At 45.7% G+C, this 19,832-nt stretch overlaps 1 protein-coding gene across 1 annotated transcript in view; it reads right to left on the reverse strand.

The window, feature by feature from the left end:
- LOC139394391 (multiple C2 and transmembrane domain-containing protein 2-like) overlaps nt 1-9,771 on the reverse strand; it is a gene marked incomplete at its 3' end in the record, with an annotated part of 78,981 nt that extends 69,210 nt beyond the window's left edge. Inside the window, exon 1 of the mRNA XM_071142445.1 lies at nt 9,633-9,771. The remainder of the gene's footprint in view (nt 1-9,632) is intronic.
- Between the last annotated feature and the right edge of the window lie 10,061 nt (nt 9,772-19,832).

Genomic DNA, 19,832 nt, shown 5'->3' on the forward strand with positions numbered 1-19,832 from the left:
ATGAGCCCAACCCTGTATGAACCCAAACCCAACACTGTATGAGCCCAACCCTGTATGAGCCCAACCCCAACCCTGTATGAGCCCAACCCTGTATGAGCCCAATCCCAACCCTGTATGAGCCCAACACTGTATGAGCCCAACCCTAACCCTGTATGAGCCCAACCCTGTATGAGCCCAACCCTGTATGAGCCCAACCCCAACCCTGTATGAGCCCAACCCTGTATGAGCCCAACCCCAACCCTGTATGAGCCCAACCCTGTATGAGCCCAACCCTGTACGAGCCCAACCCCAACCCTGTATGAGCCCAACCCTGTATGAGCCCAACCCCAACCCTGTATGAGCCCAACCCTGTATGAGCCCAACCCTGTACGAGCCCAACCCCAACCCTGTATGAGCCCAACCCCAACCCTGTATGAGCCCAACCCCAAATGAGCCCAACCCTGTATGACCCTAACCCTGTATGAGCCCAAGCATGTATGAGTCCAACCCTAACCATGTATGAGTCCAACCCTAATCCTGTATGAGCCCAACCCTAATCCTGTATGAGCCCAACCCTGAATGAGCCCAACCCTGTATGAGCCCAACCCCAACCCTGTATGAGCCCAACCCCAACCCTGTATGAGCCCAACCCTGTATGAGCCCAATCCCAACCCTGTATGAGCCCAACACTGTATGAGCCCAACCCTAACCCTGTATGAGCCCAACCTTGTATGAGCCCAACCCTGTATGAGCCCAACCCCAACAATGTATGAGCCCAACCCTGTATAAGCCCAACCCCAACCCTGTATGAGCCCAACCACAACCCTGTACGAGCGCAACCCTAACCCTGTACGAGCCCAACCCCAACCCTGTATGAGCCCAACCCCAACCCTGTATGAGCCCAACCCCAACCCTGTATGAGCCCAACCCCAAATGAGCCCAACCCTGTATGACCCTAACCCTGTATGAGCCCAAGCATGTATGAGTCCAACCTTAACCATGTATGAGCCCAACCCCAACCCTGTATGAGCCCAACCCTGTATGAGCATAACCCTGTATGAGTCCAACCCTGTATGAGTCCAACCCTGTATGAGCACAACCCTGTATGAGCCCAACCCCAACCCTGTATGAGCCCAACCCTGTATGAGCCAAACCCTGTATGAGTCCAACCCTGTCTCAGTGTCTCCTGACCCCTCCTGTCTCAGCCTCCAGTATTTATGCTGCAGTAGTTTATGTGTCGGGGGGCTAGGGTCAGTTTGTTATATCTGGAGTACTTCTCCTGTCCTATTCGGTGTCCTGTGTGAATTTAAGTGTGCTCTCTCTAATTCTCTCTTTCTTTCTCTCGCTCGGAGGACCTGAGCCCTAGGACCATGCCTCAGGACTACCTGACATGATGACTCCTTGCTGTCCCCAGTCCACCTGGCCGTGCTGCTGCTCCAGTTTCAACTGTTCTGCCTTATTATTATTCGACCATGCTAGTAATTTATGAACATATGAACTTCTTGGCCATGTTCTGTTATAATCTCCACCCGGCACAGCCATAAGAGGACTGGCCACCCCACATAGCCTGGTTCCTCTCTAGGTTTCTTACTAGGTTTTGGCCTTTCTAGGGAGTTTTTCCTAGCCACCGTGCTTCTACACCTGCATTGCTTGCTGTTTGGGGTTTTAGGCTGGGTTTCTGTACAGCACTTTGAGATATCAGCTGATGTACAAAGGGCTATATAAATAAATTTGATTTGATTTGATCCATGTATGAGTCCAACCCTGTATGAGTCCAACCCTGTATGAGCCCAAACCCAACCCTGTATGAGCCCAACCGCAACCCTGTATGAGCCCAACCGCAACCCTGTATGAGCCAAACACCAGCCCTGTATGAGCCTAACCCTAACCCTGTATGAGCCAAACACCAACCCTGTATGAGCCAAACACCAACCCTGTATGAGCCCGACCCTAACCCTGTATGAGCCCAAACTCTAACCCTGTATGAGCACAACCCCAACCCTGTATGAGCCCAACCCCAACCCTGTATGAGCCCAAACCCTAACCCTGTATGAGTCCAACCTCAACCCTGTATGAGTCCAACCCCAACCCTGTATGAGCCCAACCCTAACCCTGTATGAGCCCAACCCTAACCCTGTATGAGTCCAACCCCAACCCTGTATGAGTCCAACCCTAACCCTGTATGAACCCAACCACAACCCTATATGAGTCCAACCCTAACCCTGTATGAGCACAACACTGTATGCGCCCAACCCTGTATGAGTCCAACCCTAACCCTGTAGGAGCCCAACCACAATCCTGTATGAGCCCAAACCCAAACTTGTATGAGCCCAAACCCAACCCTGTATGAGTCCAACCCTAACCCTGTATGAGTCCAACCCTAACCCTGTATGAGCCCAACCCTAACCCTGTATGAGTCCAACCCTAACCCTGTATGAGTCCAACCCTAACCCTGTATGAGTCCAACCCCAACCCTGTATGAGTCCAACCCTAACCCTGTATGAGCCCAACCCTAACCCTGCATGAGTCCAACCCCAACCCTGTATGAGTCCAACCCTAACCCTGTATGAGCCCAACTACAACCCTGTATGAGTCCAACCCTAACCCTGTATGAGCACAACACTGTATGCGCCCAACCCTGTATGAGTCCAACCCTAACCCTGTAGGAGCCCAACCACAACCCTGTATGAGCCCAAACCCAACCCTGTATGAGCCCAACCCTAACCCTGTATGAGTCCAACCCTAACCCTGTATGAGTCCAACCTCAACCCTGTATGAGTCCAACCCCAACCCTGTATGAGCCCAACCCTAACCCTGTATGAGTCCAACCCCAACCCTGTATGAGTCCAACCCTAACCCTGTATGAGCCCAACCACAGCCCTGTATGAGTCCAACCCTAACCCTGTATGAGTCCAACCCTAACCCTGTATGAGTCCAACCCCAACCCTGTATGAGTCCAACCCTAACCCTGTATGAGCCCAACCACAACCCTGTATGAGTCCAACCCTAACCCTGTATGAGCACAACACTGTATGCGCCCAACCCTGTATGAGTCCAACCCTAACCCTGTAGGAGCCCAACCACAACCCTGTATGAGCCCAAACCCAACCTTGTATGAGCCCAAACCCAACCTTGTATGAGCCCAACCCTAACCCTGTATGAGCCAAACCCCAACCCTGTATGAGCCCAACCCCAACCCTGTATGACCCTAACCCTGTATGAGCCCAAGCATGTATGAGTCCAACCCTAACCCTGTATGAGTCCAACCCTAATCCTGTATGAGCCCAACCCTGTATGAGCATAACCCTGTATGAGCATAACCCTGTATGAGCCCAACCCTGTATGAGCCCAACCACAACCCTGTATGAGCCCAAACCCAACCTTGTATGAGTCCAACCCCAACCCTGTATGAGTCCAACCCTAACCCTGTATGAGTCCAACCCTAATCCTGTATGAGCCCAACCCTGTATGAGCATAACCCTGTATGAGCATAACCCTGTATGAGCCCAACCCTGTATGAGCCCAACCCTGTATGAGCCCAACCCTGTATGAGCCCAACCCTGTATGAGCCCAACCCTGTATGAGCCTAACCTCAACCCTGTATGAGCCAAACACCAACCCTGTATGAGCCCAAACCCAACCCTGTATGAGCCCAAACCCAACCCTGTATGAGCCCAAACCCAACCCTGTATGAGCCCAACCCTGTATGAGCCCAAACCCCAACCCTGTATGAGCCCAACCCTGTATGAGCCCAAACCCCAACCCTGTATGAGCCCAACCACAACCCTGTATGAGTCCAACCCTAACCCTGTATGAGCACAACAATGTATGCGCCCAACCCTGTATGAGTCCAACCCTAACCCTGTAGGAGCCCAACCACAACCCTGTATGAGCCCAAACCCAACCTTGTATGAGCCCAAACCCAACCTTGTATGAGCCCAAACCCAACCTTGTATGAGCCCAACCCTAACCCTGTATGAGCCAAACCCCAACCCTGTATGAGCCCAACCCCAACCCTGTATGACCCTAACCCTGTATGAGCCCAAGCATGTATGAGTCCAACCCTAACCCTGTATGAGTCCAACCCTAATCCTGTATGAGCCCAACCCTGTATGAGCATAACCCTGTATGAGCATAACCCTGTATGAGCCCAACCCTGTATGAGCCCAAACCCCAACCCTGTATGAGCCCAACCACAACCCTGTATGAGTCCAACCCTAATCCTGTATGAGCCCAACCCTGTATGAGCATAACCCTGTATGAGCATAACCCTGTATGAGCCCAACCCTGTATGAGCCCAACCCTGTATGAGCCCAACCCTGTATGAGCCCAACCCTGTATGAGCCCAACCCTGTATGAGCCCAACCCTGTATGAGCCCAACCCTGTATGAGCCCAACCCTGTATGAGCCCAACCCTGTATGAGTCCAACCCTGTATGAGCCCAACCCCATACGTATGTATCAACCACCACAACAAGGAATGAGACGTATGGTAATACCACCACAACAAGGACTGAGACGTATGTATCAACCATCACAACAAGGAATGAGATGTATGGTAATACCACCACAACAAGGACTGAGACGTATGTATCAACCATCACAACAAGGAATGAGACGTATGGTAATACCACCACAACAAGGACTGAGACGTATGGTAATACCACCACAACAAGGACTGAGACGTATGTATCAACCACCACAACAAGGACTGAGACGTATGGTAATACCACCACAACAAGGACTGAGATGTATGGTAATACCACCACAACAAGGACTGAGACGTATGGTAATACCACCACAACAAGGACTGAGATGTATGGTAATACCACCACAACAAGGACTGAGACGTATGGTAATACCACCACAACAAGGACTGAGACGTATGTATCAACCACCACAACAAGGACTGAGACGTATGGTAATACCACCACAACAAGGACTGAGACGTATGGTAATACCACCACAACAAGGACTGAGAGGTATGTATCAACCACCACAACAAGGACTGAGACGTATGGTAATACCACCACAACAAGGACTGAGACGTATGGTAATACCACCACAACAAGGACTGAGACGTATGTATCAACCATCACAACAAGGACTGAGACGTATGGTAATACCACCACAACAAGGACTGAGACATATGTATCAACCATCAAAACAAGGACTGAGACGTATGGTAATACCACCACAACAAGGACTGAGACGTATGGTAATACCACCACAACAAGGACTGAGACGTATGGTAATACCACCACAACAAGGACTGAGACGTATGTATCAACCATCACAACAAGGACTGAGACGTATGGTAATACCACCACAACAAGGACTGAGACGTATGGTAATACCACCACAACAAGGACTGAGACGTATGGTAATACCACCACAACAAATCAAATCAAATCAAATCAAATCAAATTTTATTTGTCACATACACATGGTTAGCAGATGTTAATGGACTGGGACGTATGGTAATACCACCACAACAAGGACTGAGACGTATGGTAATACCACCACAACAAGGACTGAGACGTATGGTAATACCACCACAACAAGGACTGAGACGTATGGTAATAACACCACAACAAGGACTGAGAGGTATGTATCAACCACCACAACAAGGACTGAGACGTATGTATCAACCATCACAACAAGGACTGAGACGTATGGTAATACCACCACAACAAGGACTGAGACGTATGGTAATACCACCACAACAAAGACTGAGACGTATGGTAATAACACCACAACAAGGACTGAGAGGTATGTATCAACCACCACAACAAGGACTGAGACGTATGTATCAACCATCACAACAAGGACTGAGACGTAACACCACCTCAACAAGGACTGAGACGTATGGTAATACCACCACAACAAGGACTGAGACGTATGGTAATACCACCACAAGGACTGAGACGTATGTATCAACCACCACAACAAGGACTGAGACGTATGGTAATACCACCACAACAAGGACTGAGATGTATGGTAGTACCACCACAACAAGGACTGAGACGTATGTATCAACCACCACAACAAGGAATGAGACGTATGGTAATACCACCACAACAAAGACTGAGACGTATGGTAATAACACCACAACAATGACTGAGAGGTATGTATCAACCACCACAACAAGGACTGAGACGTATGTATCAACCATCACAACAAGGACTGAGACGTAACACCACCACAACAAGGACTGAGACGTATGGTAATACCACCACAAGGACTGAGACGTATGTATCAACCACCCCAACAAGGACTGAGACGTATAGTAATACCACCACAACAAGGACTGAGATGTATGGTAGTACCACCACAACAAGGACTGAGACGTATGGTAATACCACCACAACAAGGACTGAGACGTATGTATCAACCACCACAACAAGGACTGAGATCAACACCACTACAGCATTAGATGGTAATAACACCACTACGGCATTAGATGGTAATAACACCACTACAGCATTAGATGGTAATAACACCACTACGGCATTAGATGGTAATAACACCACTACAGCATTAGATGGTAATAACACCACTACAGCATTAGACGGTAATAACACCACTACAGCATTAGATGGTAATAACACCACTACAACATTAGATGGTAATAACACCACTACAGCATTAGATGGTAATAACACCACTACAGCATTAGATGGTAATAACACCACTACAGCATTAGATGGTAATAACACCACTACAGCATTAGATGGTAATAACACCACTACGGCATTAGATGGTAATAACACCACTACAGCATTAGATGGTAATAACACCACTACATCATTAGATGGTAATAACACCACTACAGCATTAAATGGTAATAACACCACTACAGCATTAGACGGTAATAACACCACTACAGCATTAGATGGTAATAACACCACTACAACATTAGATGGTAATAACACCACTACAGCATTAGACGGTAATAACACCACAACAGCATTAGATGGTAATAACACCACTACAGCATTAGATGGTAATAACACCACTACAGCATTAGATGGTAATAACATCACTACAGCATTAGACGGTATCAACACCACTACATCATTAGATGGTAATAACACCACTACAGCATTAGATGGTAATAACATCACTACAGCATTAGATGGTAATAACACCACTACAGCATTAGATGGTATCAACACCACTACAGCATTAGACGGTAATAACACCACTACAGCATTAGACGGTAATAACACCACTACAGCATTAGATGGTAATAACACCACTACAGCATTAGATGGTAATAACACCACTACAGCATTAGATGGTAATAACACCACTACAGCATTAGATGGTAATAACACCACTACAGCATTAGATGGTAATAACACCACTACAGCATTAGATGGTAATAACACTACTACAGCATTAGATGGTAATAACACCACTACAGCATTAGACGGTAATAACACCACTACAGCATTAGATGGTAATAACACCACTACAGCATTAGATGGTAATAACACCACTACAGCATTAGATGGTAATAACACCACTACAGCATTAGACGGTAATAACACCACTACAGCATTAGATGGTAATAACACCACTACATCATTAGATGGTAATAACACCACTACAGCATTAGACGGTAATAACACCACTACAGCATTAGACGGTAAGAACACCACTACATCATTAGATGGTAATAACACCACTACAGCATTAGACGGTAATAACACCACTACAGCATTAGATGGTAATAACACCACTACAGCATTAGATGGTAATAACACCACTACTGCATTAGATGGTAATAACACCACTACAGCATTAGATGGTAATAACACCACTACATCATTAGACGGTAATAACACCACTACAGCATTAGATGGTAATAACACCACTACAGCATTAGATGGTAATAACACCACTACAGCATTAGATGGTAATAACACAACTACAGCATTAGATGGTAATAACACCACTACGGCATTAGATGGTAATAACACCACTACATCATTAGATGATAATAACACCACTACAGCATTAGATGGTAATAACACCACTACATCATTAGATGGTAATAACACCACTACAGCATTAGATGGTAATAACACCACTACAGCATTAGATGGTAATAACACCACTACATCATTAGATGGTAATAACACCACTACATCATTAGATGGTAATAACACCACTACAGCATTAGATGGTAATAACACCACTACATCATTAGATGGTAATAACACCACTACAGCATTAGATGGTAATAACACCACTACAGCATTAAATGGTAATAACACCACTACAGCATTAGATGGTAATAACACAACTACAGCATTAGATGGTATCAACACCACTACAGCATTAGATGGTAATAACACCACTACAGCATTAGATGGTAATAACACCACTACAGCATTAGATGGTAATAACACCACTACAGCATTAGATGGTAATAACACCACTACAGCATTAGACGGTAATAACACCACTACAGCATTAGATGGTAATAACACAACTACAACATTAGATGGTAATAACACCACTACAGCATTAGATGGTAATAACACCACTACATCATTAGATGGTAATAACACCACTACAACATTAGATGGTAATAAGCACTTTGTATTGTTTTTTTTTAACAAAATGAAGTGCTTTATAAATAACATTTGATTGATTGAATAAGATGTTAACTTAAGAATTGTGGAATCGATGCTAGATGTGCTTACGGCTGTTCCGTTGAGTTGACACTACAGACGTTGAGCAACAGTCCAAACATGTCCTGTCAAAGAGGCATTTCTTGATCAATGTGTGTTCCTGTTCAGTGTTTAGACAGAGCTAGCTGCTGCCTGCTGGTTTAGGTATTTAGGAAACAGGACAGAGAGCATCATGGGAAAGTTAGCAGTTAACTTTCATCTCATATATGGCACCTTTCTGCCATCACGTCGCCCTAATTGAACATCCACAGACTTAAACATATTGTAAAATGTTTTGAATTATTTTTACAACAGATTTGAATCATAGAAGATTAAAGTGTGTTTGCTTGGTCCTTCATTACTTGTTGATTGCTTAACATTGTGTTTTAGAGCACTTTCCATAGACTCATGGGACAGTTACCAGATACCTAGAAAAAGGAACACGATACATTATATGAATTTATGGCAGATGCTAGATGCCATATGAGATTCTACATTATATGATTTTATGACAGATGCTAGATGTCATATGAGAATCTACATGACATGATTTTATGGCAGATGCCATATGAGAATCTACATGACATGATTTTATGGCAGTTGTGCTTGTTTGGTCTGTTGAAGTATTTCCATACACACCAATATGTTTACACTTTGTTTAAACACCCATGCTGGTCTTTTGTCATGATGCACTTCAGAATTGATAAACCTGTTTTAGGGAGGATACCCGTTTCGAATTCTTCACAATCCCATTCCTAAATTCCAAACACGACTTCGGCATTTAAATGAAATACAGGCTACATGGTATAAAAGTACAGTAGTTCTGACAACTTTTACAGCACATTGTTGAAGTCGACAACGTCACCAAGTTCACACCTGTACTGGACAGACTCGTGGAGGGCAACTCCAGACAGGTAACTTTACAATCATAAACGCAACCTATAAAATAAAGTAACATCCCAGAATTTACCTTTATCTCCGTTGCTAAAAACATTCTCAAACGTCTCTATCCCATGCACGTCAAGGTTGCGGGATAGGTTTGTTGAAGCGAGAAACACGTCACATCTGCAATCTCCTTTAGCGTAGCGGTACTTCTGAACAAACGACGGGACTTCCTCGTCGAACACGGGAGCGCGCTATGAAAAGGAGCGCGCAGTGACTTAAAGGGCGGTGGCGCAAACAGGTCAATGTTTGGCCGACGTTTAGAATAGGGGTGTATTCACTAGGAACCTTCTTTTACGGCTGCTGCGTAACCGTTACCAAACCGAAGCAAACGGGTTGGGACCCACCTAAAGTTGTCCAATAGAAACTCTGGTTTTCATTGCGAAAGTTTTAGCAGCTGTTTACTATGATGTCGAATAGATCTCCTGGTGTGTATTCATGTTTGCCAAGGGAAGCCCCAAAACATGTACCAAGAAAATAAACATGTCTTTCTTCTCTATGCGTTTCATAATGTTCCTTCAAATTGGCTAGAGGCAGAATGTTTACCATCAGAGAAAGCATCAGAGCGAGTGAAACAGCACCCCTCGGTCTCTGTATGTAAAGGCCATCTATCTGATGCTGTCTGGTCAGTGAAACAGCACCCCTCTGTCTCTGTATGTAAAGGCCATCTATCTGATGCTGTCTGGTCAGTGAAACAGCACCCCTCTGTCTCTGTATGTAAAGGTCATCTATCTGATGCTGTCTGGTCAGTGAAACAGCACCCCTCTGTCTCTGTATGTATAGGCCATCTATCTGATGCTGTCCGGTCAAAAAGAGTATGACATTGTTGCCGCCCGTAGCATTGAACGCAAGGCACGCCACCGAGCATTTTGGCCTCCCTTGATAAAAAAAGCATATAATAATAGCCAATCAGCATTGAGCTAAATTGAGTGAGCTGAACTGTGAATGGTCCTGGAGCACCAATAGAAAGTAGAAAGGGAAGCCAGTCTGGTTTTGGCTTCACTCCAATCACATCACATCGAGAGCAAAACCAAAGTTGTTGGTTGCATCTCGCACCAGAGTGGAGCAGCAGTCTAACCCCCCTGTTGGGGTCAGTGAGTTGTAACATATTGTCTTTCTATTGACGACCTGTTGGGGTCAGTGAGTTGTAACATATTGACCTGTTGGGGTCAGTGAGTTGTAACATGTTGGGGTCAGTGAGTTGTAACATGTTGGGGTCAGTGAGTTGTAACATATTGTCTATCTATTGGAGACCTGTTGGGGTCAGTGAGTTGTAACATATTGACCTGTTGGGGTCAGTGAGTTGTAACATATTGTCCTGTTGGGGTCAATGAGTTGTAACATATTGACCTGTTGGGGTCATTGAGTTGTCACATGTTAACCTGTTGGGGTCAGTGGGTTGCAACATGTTGGGGTCAGTGAGTTGTAACATATTGTCTATCTATTGGAGACCTGTTGGGGTCAGTGAGTTGTAACATATTGTCCTGTTGGGGTCAGTGAGTTGTAACATATTGTCCTGTTGGGGTCAGTGAGTTGTAACATGTTGGGGTCAGTGAGTTGTAACATATTATCTATCTATTGGAGACCTGTTGGGGTCAGTGAGTTGCAACATATTGTCCTGTTGGGGTCAGTGAGTTGTAACATATTGTCTACCTATTGGAGACCTGTTGGGGTCAGAGAGTTGCAACATATTGTCCTGTTGGGGTCAGTGAGTTGTAACATATTGACCGGTTGGGGTCAGTGAGTTGTAACATAGTCTACCTATTGGGGTCAGTGAGTTGTATCATATTGTCCTGTTGGGGGTCAGTGAGTTGTAACATATTGTCTACCTATTGGAGACCTGTTGGGGTCAGTGGGTTGTAACATATTGTCCGGTTGGGGTCAGTGAGTTGTAACATATTGTCCTGTTGGGGTCAGTGAGTTGTAACATATTGTCCTGTTGGGGTCAGTGAGTTGTAACATATTGTCTACCTATTGGAGACCTGTTGGGGTCAGTGAGTTGTAACATATTGTCCTGTTGGGGTCAGTGAGTTGTAACATATTGTCTACCTATTGGAGACCTGTTGGGGTCAGTGGGTTGTAACATATTGTCCTGTTGGGGTCAGTGAGTTGTAACATATTGACCTGTTGGGGTCAGTGAGTTGTAACATATTGTCCTGTTGGGGTCAGTGAGTTGTAACGTATTGTCCTGTTGGGGTCAGTGAGTTGTAACATATTGTCTACCTATTGGAGACCTGTTGGGGTCAGAGAGTTGCAACATATTGTCCTGTTGGGGTCAATGAGTTGTAACATAGTCTACCTATTGGAGACCTGTTGGGGTCAGTGGGTTGTAACATATTGTCCTGTTGGGGTCACTGAGTTGTAACATATTGTCTACCTATTGGAGACCTGTTGGGGTCAGTGAGTTGTAACATATTGACCTGTTGTGGTCAGTGAGTTGTAACATATTGGCCTGTTGGGGTCAGTGAGTTGTAACATATTGTCCTGTTGGGGTCAGTGAGTTGTAACATATTGACCTGTTGGGGTCAGTGACTTATAACATATTGGCCTGTTGGGGTCAGTGAGTTGTAACATATTGTCCTGTTGGGGTCAGTGGGTTGTAACATATTGTCTACCTATTGGAGACCTGTTGGGGTCAGTGAGTTGTAACATATTGGCCTGTTGGGGTCAGTGAGTTGTAACATATTGACCTGTTGTGGTCAATGAGTTGTAACATATTGTCAGGTTGGGGTCAGTGTGTTGTAACATATTGTCTACCTATTGGAGACCTGTTGGGGTCAATGAGTTGTAACATATTGTCCTGTTGGGGTCAGTGAGTTGTAACATATTGTCTATCTATTGGAGACCTGTTGGGGTCAGTGAGTTGTAACATATTGACCTGTTGGGGTCAGTGAGTTGTAACATATTGTCCTGTTGGGGTCAGTGAGTTATAACATATCGTCTATCTACTTATCTTTTTCTAGTCTTGGTCTTGACCCCGTCCCCAAATCCTCACCCCCTTCCGGTCTGTCTTGACACCGTCTCACCCCACTCGTGGTCTCTGTCTCACAGTCTCCGTCTTGCCCCCCTCGTGGTCACTGGCTTGACACTGTCTTGCCCCCCTCGTGGTCTCTGGTATGACACCGTCTCGCCCCCCTCGTGGTCTCGGTCTTGACACAGTCTCGGCCCCCTCGTGGTCTCTGTCTTGACACAGTCTCGACCCTCTCGTGGTCTCTGTCTTGACAAAGTCTCAACCCCCTCGTAGTCTCTGTCTTGACACAGTCTCGACCCCCTCGTGGTCTCTGTATTGACACAGTCTCGACCCTCTCGTGGTCTCTGTATTGACACAGTCTCGACCCTCTCGTGGTCTCTGTATTGACACAGTCTCGACCCCCTCGTGGTCTCTGTATTGACACCGCCACACCCCCCCTCGAGGGCTCTGACTTGGTCTCGCTTTAGGTGGTCTCGAACAGAACAGTGGTACCCATTGATTGTTGAAAAAAATAAATTAGAGATGCAGTTTAGTTCAACTGTTCTCCAACCCTGGTCTAAAACAGATTACACCCTCCAACCCTGGTCTAAAACAGATTACACCCTCCAACCCTGGTCTAAAACAGATTACACCCTCCAACCCTGGTCTAAAACAGATTACGCCCTCCAACCCTGGTCTAAAACAGATTACACCCTCCAACCCTGGTCTAAAACAGATTAAGCCCTTCAACCCTGGTCTATATTCTAATCACGGCCTTCAACCCTGGTCTAAAAACAGATTACACCATTTAACCCTGGTCTAAAACAGATTACACCAATCAACCCTGGTCTAAAACAGATTACGCCCTCCAACCCTGGTCTAAAACAGATTAAACCCTTCAACCCTGGTCTAAAACAGATTACACCATTCAACCCTGGTCTAAAACAGATTACACCCTCCAACCCTGGTCTAAAACAGATTAAACCCTTCAACCCTGGTCTAAAACAGATTACGCCCTTCAACCCTGGTCTAAAACAGATTAAACCCTTCAACCCTGGTTTAAAACAGATTACACCCTCAAACCCTGGTCTAAAACAGATGACGCCCTCCAACCCTGGTCTAAAACAGATTACACCCTCCAACCCTGGTCTAAAACAGATTACGCCCTTCAACCCTGGTCTATATTCTAATCACGGCCTTCAACCCTGGTCTAAAAACAGATTACACCATTCAACCCTGGTCTAAAACAGATTACGCCCTTCAACCCTGGTCTAAAACAGATTACACCATTCAACCCTGGTCTAAAACAGATTACGCCCTCCAACCCTAAAACAGATTAAACCCTTTAACCCTGGTCTAAAACAGATTACTCCCTTCAACCCTGGTCTAAAACAGATTACACCCTCCAACCCTGGTCTAAAACAGATTACGCCCTCCAACCCTGGTCTAAAACAGATTACGCCCTCCAACCCTGGTCTAAAACAGATTACGCCCTCCAACCCTGGTCTAAAACAGATTACGCCCTCCAACCCTGGTCTAAAACAGATTACGCCCTCCAACCCTGGTCTAAAACAGATTACACCCTCCAACCCTGGTCTAAAACAGATTACGCCCTTCAACCCCGGTCTATATTCTAATCACGGCCTTCAACCCTGGTCTAAAAACAGATTACACCATTCAACCCTGGTCTAAAACAGATTACACCATTCAACCCTGGTCTAAAACAGATTACGCCCTCCAACCCTGGTCTAAAACAGATTACGCCCTCCAACCCTGGTCTAAAACAGATTACGCCCTCCAACCCTGGTGAAAACAGATTACACCATTCAACCCTGGTCTAAAACAGATTAAACCCTTCAACCCTGGTCTAAAACAGATTACGCCCTTCAACCCTGGTCTAAAACAGATTACACCCTCCAACCCTGGTCTAAAACAGATTACACCCTCCAACCCTGGTCTAAAACAGATTACGCCCTTCAACCCTGGTCTATATTCTAATCACGGCCTTCAACCCTGGTCTAAAAACAGATTACACCATTCAACCCTGGTCTAAAACAGAATACACCATTCAACCCTGGTCTAAAACAGATTACGCCCTCCAACCCTGGTCTAAAACAGATTAAACCCTTCAACCCTGGTCTATAACAGATTACGCCCTTCAACCCAGGTCTAAAACAGATTAAACCCTTCAACCCTGGTCTAAAACAGATTACACCCTCAAACCCTGGTCTAAAACAGATGACGCCCTCCAACCCTGGTCTAAAACAGATTACACCCTCCAACCCTGGTCTAAAACAGATTACGCCCTTCAACCCTGGTCTATATTCTAATCACGTCCTTCAACCCTGGTCTAAAAACAGATTACACCATTCAACCCTGGTCTAAAACAGATTACGCCCTTCAACCCTGGTCTAAAACAGATTACACCATTCAACCCTGGTCTAAAACAGATTACGCCCTCCAACCCTAAAACAGATTAAACCCTCTAACCCTGGTCTAAAACAGATTACACCCTCCAACCCTGGTCTAAAACAGATTACGCCCTCCAATCCTGGTCTAAAAACAGATTACGCCCTCCAACCATGGTCTAAAACAGATTACGCCCTCCAACCCTGGTCTAAAACAGATTACGCCCTCCAATCCTGGTCTAAAAACAGATTACACCCTCCAACCCTGGTCTAAAACAGATTACGCCCTCCAACCCTGGTCTAAAACAGATTAAACCCTTCAACCCTGGTCTAAAACAGATAACGCCCTTCAACCCTGGTCTAAAACAGATTACACCCTCCAACCCTGGTCTAAAACAGATTACACCCTACAACCCTGGTCTAAAACAGATTACACCATTCAACCCTGGTATAAAAGAGATTAAACCCTTCAACCCTGGTCTAAAACAGATTACGCCCTTCAACCCTGGTCTAAAACAGATTACACCCTCCAACCCTGGTCTAAAACAGATTACACCCTCCAACCCTGGTCTAAAACAGATTACGCCCTTCAACCCTGGTCTATATTCTAATCACGGCCTTCAACCCTGGTCTAAAAACAGATTACACCATTCAACCCTGGTCTAAAACAGATTACGCCTTTCAACCCTGGTCTAAAACAGATTACGCCCTTCAACCCTGGTCTAAAACAGATTACACCATTCAACCATGGTCTAAAACAGATTACGCCCTCCAACCCTAAAACAGATTAAACCCTTCAACCCTGGTCTAAAACAGATTACGCCTTTCAACCCTGGTCTAAAACAGATTACACCCTCCAACCCTGGTCAAAACAGATTACACCCTCCAACCCTGGTCTAAAACAGATTACACCATTCAACCCTGGTCTAAAACAGATTAAACCCTTCAACCCTGGTCTAAAACAGATTACGCCCTTCAACCCTGGTCTAAAACAGATTACACCCTCCAACCCTGGTCTAAAACAGATTACACCCTCAAACCCTGGTCTAAAACAGATTACGCCCTTCAACCCTGGTCTATATTCTAATCACGGCCTTCAACCCTGGTCTAAAACAGATTACACCCTCCAACCCTGGTCTAAAAACAGATTACACCATTCAACCCTGGTCTAAAACAGATTACACCATTCGACCCTGGTCTAAAACAGATTACGCCCTCCAACCCTGGTCTAAAACAGATTCAACCCTGGTCTAAAACAGATTAAACCCTTCAACCCTTGTCTAAAACAGATTACGCCCTTCAACCCTGGTCTAAAACAGATTAAACCCTTCAACCCTGGTCTAAAACAGATTACACCCTCAAACCCTGGTCTAAAACAGATGACGCCCTCCAACCCTGGTCTATATTCTAATCACAGCCTTCAACCCTGGTCTAAAAACAGATTACAGCATTCAACCCTGGTCTAAAACAGATTACGCCCTTCAACCCTGGTCTAAAACAGATTACACCATTCAACCCTGGTCTAAAACAGATTACGCCCTCCAACCCTAAAACAGATTAAACCCTTCAACCCTGGTCTAAAACAGATTACGCCCTTCAACCCTGGTCTAAAACAGATTACACCCTCCAACCCTGGTCTAAAACAGATGATGCCCTCCAACCCTAAAACAGATGAAACCCTCCAACCCTGGTATAAAACAGATTACGCCCTCCAACCCTGGTCTAAAACAGATTACGCCCTCCAACCCTGGTCAAAACAGATTACACCCTCCAACCCTGGTCAAAACAGATTAAACCCTTCAAGTCTGGTCTAAAAACAGATTACACCATTCAACCCTGGTCTAAAACAGATTAAACCCTTCAACCCTGGTCTAAAACAGATTACACCATTCAACCCTGGTCTAAAACAGATAACGCCCTTCAACCCTGGTCTAAAACAGATTACACCCTCCAACCCTGGTCTAAAAACAGATTACACCCTCCAACCCTGGTCTAAAAACAGATTACACCATTCAACCCTGGTCTAAAACAGATTACGCCCTTCAACCCTGGTCTAAAACAGATTACACCCTCCAACCCTGGTCTAAAACAGATTACACCCTCCAACCCTGGTCTAAAACAGATTACACCCTCCAACCCTGGTCTAAAAACAGATTACACCCTCCAACCCTGGTCTAAAACAGATTAAACCCTTCAACCCTGGTCTAAAACAGATTACACCCTCCAACCCTGGTCATGTCCACCAGTCCAGAGGCTATGCATGTCCTCATGAGACCTTCAGTTCCTCATGTCCACCAGTCCAGAGGCTATGCATGTCCTCCTGAGACCTTCAGTTCCTCATGTCCACCAGTCCAGTTGTCCTGTTGGGGTCAGTGAGTTGTAACATATTGACCTGTTGGGGTCAGTGACTTATAACATATTGGCCTGTTGGGGTCAGTGAGTTGTAACATATTGTCCTGTTGGGGTCAGTGGGTTGTAACATATTGTCTACCTATTGGAGACCTGTTGGGGTCAGTGAGTTGTAACATATTGGCCTGTTGGGGTCAGTGAGTTGTAACATATTGACCTGTTGTGGTCAATGAGTTGTAACATATTGTCAGGTTGGGGTCAGTGTGTTGTAACATATTGTCTACCTATTGGAGACCTGTTGGGGTCAATGAGTTGTAACATATTGTCCTGTTGGGGTCAGTGAGTTGTAACATATTGTCTATCTATTGGAGACCTGTTGGGGTCAGTGAGTTGTAACATATTGACCTGTTGGGGTCAGTGAGTTGTAACATATTGTCCTGTTGGGGTCAGTGAGTTATAACATATCGTCTATCTACTTATCTTTTTCTAGTCTTGGTCTTGACCCCGTCCCCAAATCCTCACCCCCTTCCGGTCTGTCTTGACACCGTCTCACCCCACTCGTGGTCTCTGTCTCACAGTCTCCGTCTTGCCCCCCTCGTGGTCACTGGCTTGACACTGTCTTGCCCCCCTCGTGGTCTCTGGCTTGACACCGTCTCACCCCACTCGTGGTCTCTGTCTCACAGTCTCCGTCTTGCCCCCCTCGTGGTCACTGGCTTGACACTGTCTTGCCCCCCTCGTGGTCTCGGTCTTGACACAGTCTCGGCCCCCTCGTGGTCTCTGTCTTGACACAGTCTCGACCCTCTCGTGGTCTCTGTCTTGACAAAGTCTCAACCCCCTCGTAGTCTCTGTCTTGACACAGTCTCGACCCCCTCGTGGTCTCTGTATTGACACAGTCTCGACCCTCTCGTGGTCTCTGTATTGACACAGTCTCGACCCTCTCGTGGTCTCTGTATTGACACAGTCTCGACCCCCTCGTGGTCTCTGTATTGACACCGCCACGCCCCCCCTCGAGGGCTCTGACTTGGTCTCGCTTTAGGTGGTCTCGAACAGAACAGTGGTACCCATTGATTGTTGAAAAAAATAAATTAGAGATGCAGTTTAGTTCAACTGTTCTCCAACCCTGGTCTAAAACAGATTACACCCTCCAACCCTGGTCTAAAACAGATTACACCCTCCAACCCTGGTCTAAAACAGATTACGCCCTCCAACCCTGGTCTAAAACAGATTACACCCTCCAACCCTGGTCTAAAACAGATTAAGCCCTTCAACCCTGGTCTATATTCTAATCACGGCCTTCAACCCTGGTCTAAAAACAGATTACACCATTTAACCCTGGTCTAAAACAGATTACACCAATCAACCCTGGTCTAAAACAGATTACGCCCTCCAACCCTGGTCTAAAACAGATTAAACCCTTCAACCCTGGTCTAAAACAGATTACACCATTCAACCCTGGTCTAAAACAGATTACACCCTCCAACCCTGGTCTAAAACAGATTAAACCCTTCAACCCTGGTCTAAAACAGATTACGCCCTTCAACCCTGGTCTAAAACAGATTAAACCCTTCAACCCTGGTTTAAAACAGATTACACCCTCAAACCCTGGTCTAAAACAGATGACGCCCTCCAACCCTGGTCTAAAACAGATTACACCCTCCAACCCTGGTCTAAAACAGATTACGCCCTTCAACCCTGGTCTATATTCTAATCACGGCCTTCAACCCTGGTCTAAAAACAGATTACACCATTCAACCCTGGTCTAAAACAGATTACGCCCTTCAACCCTGGTCTAAAACAGATTACACCATTCAACCCTGGTCTAAAACAGATTACGCCCTCCAACCCTAAAACAGATTAAACCCTTTAACCCTGGTCTAAAACAGATTACTCCCTTCAACCCTGGTCTAAAACAGATTACGCCCTCCAACCCTGGTCTAAAACAGATTACGCCCTCCAACCCTGGTCTAAAACAGATTACGCCCTCCAACCCTGGTCTAAAACAGATTACGCCCTCCAACCCTGGTCTAAAACAGATTACGCCCTCCAACCCTGGTCTAAAACAGATTACGCCCTCCAACCCTGGTCAAAACAGATTACACCATTCAACCCTGGTCTAAAACAGATTAAACCCTTCAACCCTGGTCTAAAACAGATTACGCCCTTCAACCCTGGTCTAAAACAGATTACACCCTCCAACCCTGGTCTAAAACAGATTACACCCTCCAACCCTGGTCTAAAACAGATTACGCCCTTCAACCCCGGTCTATATTCTAATCACGGCCTTCAACCCTGGTCTAAAAACAGATTACACCATTCAACCCTGGTCTAAAACAGATTACACCATTCAACCCTGGTCTAAAACAGATTACGCCCTCCAACCCTGGTCTAAAACAGATTACGCCCTCCAACCCTGGTCTAAAACAGATTACGCCCTCCAACCCTGGTGAAAACAGATTACACCATTCAACCCTGGTCTAAAACAGATTAAACCCTTCAACCCTGGTCTAAAACAGATTACGCC

This window comes from Oncorhynchus clarkii, unplaced genomic scaffold (assembly GCF_045791955.1).
Source record: "Oncorhynchus clarkii lewisi isolate Uvic-CL-2024 unplaced genomic scaffold, UVic_Ocla_1.0 unplaced_contig_2050_pilon_pilon, whole genome shotgun sequence".
Classification (NCBI taxonomy): domain Eukaryota; kingdom Metazoa; phylum Chordata; class Actinopteri; order Salmoniformes; family Salmonidae; genus Oncorhynchus; species Oncorhynchus clarkii.